Source organism: Conger conger, chromosome 9 (genome assembly GCF_963514075.1).
Source record: "Conger conger chromosome 9, fConCon1.1, whole genome shotgun sequence".
Taxonomy (NCBI): Eukaryota; Metazoa; Chordata; class Actinopteri; order Anguilliformes; family Congridae; genus Conger; species Conger conger.
The window spans coordinates 58,560,227-58,563,806 of NC_083768.1; positions in this window are offsets into that span (position 1 = coordinate 58,560,227).

Here is a 3,580-nt window from a genome sequence, read left to right on the forward strand (position 1 = left end):
GAGTTTCTCACCTTCCGCAAAGGTCAATTTGATCGTCAACCTTTTGACAAAGCCTCCAACTATGACCTTCGTCATTGCTACAAAGCCATGGTATGGAGTGAGCTTTCAGCTTTACGGGCAGTGCAGGTTAACAGATAACATGTTTTACGTTATATGTTAGCTAGGAAACCACCAGAACTCAACTCATCACGTTTACAGTTTCTCTCCCTGTGTCTACTGGGTCTAGCAGTGCCCCAAATAGACTGGATTGCTAGCTTGCTTGCTTATGAGATAGTTCTCACGATCATATTTTTGTCTTCAGTTTCCCTGTGCCACTTGAGTAGTCACAGAAATATTCACATTTTATGATTGACAGAGTACGATCTGACAGCTATGTGTCGAGACAGTTCTGTGACGTGCATTATAACGTGCATCTTGTTTTAGCCTGCACCATCTTTGACTTGTAGTTCTTTATTAAAATCTCTAGAGGGCGATACAGGACTTGCTGAAACCATTTGATAAAGCATTCAGTAAATCAGAGTAATTATGTCAATAAAACCGGCGCCATCTGACGCCTTGGAAGGGAAATGGCATCTGCGTGAAACGGCTTCATTTATTTTGGCAAAATATGACGAAAATAAGCAGACTATACATGTCCCTATTACCCTAAATTCTGTAAATCTCTTCTGTCATACTCATGAGTCATGACTCATGACCAGGCCTGGGTCAAATACGAAATTGATCACTCAGCTTGCCCAGAACCTATGAAATACTCTGAAACCAGGGCAAACCCCACCTTCTGGTCCTCTTGGTTGGCTCAATTCGGCAAGATAAATTGAGCAGAGAAAAGTATTTTAATCCAAAACAATGACGTATTTGACCCAGGTCTGGTCATGGCCCATTGAACTACTAAAGCAACCTGTCATATGGAGGCATTTTGATTGGTTGTCTCTAAAATGTTCAGTGTCACACGCCAAGTCCACCTAACCCGCAAAGGGTTGTGGGTGTTCCAACACAGCTGACGTTCGCCCTCCAAAAGCAAGAAGAGAAAGAAAACATAGGAGGAGAGAAGAAGCCCCAACTCTAGCCTCCAACCTCGTTTTGAAACCCGAACTTCCAAGTCCTGCCACGAGATGGCGATACATGCACTATTTTATTGACTTCGGTGTACGTTCTCTCGCCATTAATCGAGGGTTAAATCAGCATCCAATCTGCGCCTCATTTTTATACCTGAAATATTTATGGGATCAAAATAGATGGTTTACTTCTGGAAAAGAATGCTCTGGAATTTGCTAATTGAAAGCCCTATGAAATTATTATATCATCCTGGGATTTGTAAGTATACACGAGTAAGAGAAATGTTTTTTGCCCACTTAACAACTTTCTCATCCAGTGTACTAGACTTTGATAGTAATCTACTCAATAGTATGCTGACTTGGACACAGCCCATACTTTTTAAAAACGCTTTTTTCATTTTGAATTTGAATCGGCCTGTAGCGTAGTGGATACAGTAACTGACTGGGACCCGCAAGGTCGGTGGTCCTAATCCCGGTGTAGCCACAATAAGATCCACACAGCCGTTGGGCCCTTTAGCAAGGCCCATAACCCTGCATTGCTCCAGGGGAGGATTGTCTCCTGTTCAGTCTAATCAACTGTACATCGCTGTGGATAAGAGCCTCTGCTAAATGCCATTAGTGTAATGTAATGTAGTGTAATGTAATGAATCATATATGCAATAGGCCCCTACAATCGCTACTGCAGCCAAGCACACGCTCTCCAAAACCGTTTCCTCTCTCTGCGCCACCCAGTACACACATCCCGTGATCTAAACTGGTTAAACTCGATAGTAGGCAAATGCGCTGATTTAGCAGTCGTCTGGCAGTCGGAGGGCTGCCGGTTCGATCCCGCCCTGGGTGTGTCAAAGTGTCGCCTAGCAAGACACCTAGCCCCCAACTACTCCTGACGAGCTGGTTGGCGCTTTGCATGGCAACCAATCGCTGTGTGAGTGTGTGTATGAATGGGTGAATGAGAAGCATCAATTGTACAGCGCTTTGTATAAAGGCGCTATATAAATGCCAACCGTTTACCGTTTAGATGGGCTGGGTCCTACGCCTTCTTTGCCCGAGGGGGAACAAACCTACTTTTCAAACGGTGTTTTGAGGGAGGAAGCCCTCAGACAGAGGCCTGCTGTGATCTGCGTGTAAGTTGGAGACCTGGGTCAAAAACAATTATTTTGGAATTCAAATTCTTTTCCACACTTTACTGAGCTTGTCTGGTGTATTGGAGACCTATGAAATGCTCTCAAAAACAGTGCAAACCCCCCCCCCCCGCCTTCTGGTTGGCTGAATTGCACCGGGCAAGTGCGATCGATCGAGCTCAGAAAAGCGCTTGAATCCGAAAGCGGTCGCGTGAGATGGATGAGTCCTGCCTCTTCTAGCGCTGAATGCGAGGGCCGGCAGCCCTGCATCACCACACAATGCAGTTATCCCCATGACATCATCACTCCCGCACGCCGGAGACACGACCGACAGAGGGAAAACATGTCCCCTCGACATGTGATTACAGTTTAAATATAGATTTAAAATGACTTCCTCACCTTTGGCCCGAGTGGGGAGGCGGGGGCTGCTGCTCCGCTGAATTGGGTTATTCTCGGGCCTAATGCGATCAGAGCAAGCCTCGCATCTCCTGGCGTTGATGGGGCAGATGGACTTTCAAGAGCCCGAGACGGAGGGCTGTTTGGATCGGTCCTGGCGCCACGGGAACCATGAAGGGTGAGGGATGGACGGAGGACATGAAAGGGATAAACACTTCCTGTTCAGGGACTGTGAATCAACCGCCCCCCACCCCCCGCACCCCACCGAGATTTGCAGCCAGGCTTCCTGTTGAAAACATCTGCAACAGATCGCCTTCGCAGGAAAGAACTGTCACCTGTAATCAGCGCATTTACGGCTTCCACGCGGACCATAACAACCCTGTTTTCCCCCTCACACACAAAGAACTACACAGACACACACACACACACACACACACACACACACATAAACACAATCGAACTCTGTGCTTCTCGCGCTTGTTAGAAAATCTCTTCCTCTGTGTTTTTTAGGTTTAACAAACTGATTTTCATGTGTGAGAGAGAGGGAGAAATAAGGAGAGAGAGAGAAAATGAGAGAGTGAGTTTAACCCACTATATCTCACTGAAGGACCCCAATGTTGTAATGCGCTGAACATTTTTAGTTTTTTTTCCCAAATTGATGTGTGTTTGCCGAGGCCAGGGTATGTTGTAGGATCCCGAAATAGTTTGAAAGCTACTTGCAGAAAGAGGTGTGCAGGGAAAATATGCACTCGTTACTAATTACGCCTCTCCCTTTTTAAAATGAGAATAATAATTATTATTATATATATAAGTGCAGATTATAAATTTGCTGCTTGTGCTTACAGCGTGTACTCCAGGTAGCCTACTGTTGACTTGTTTGTGATGGTAAATGGTTGGCATTTTATATAGCGCCTTTATCCAAAGCGCTGTACAATTGATGCCTCTCATTCACCCATTCATACACACACTCACACACTGACGGTGATTGGCTGCCATGCAAGGCGCCGA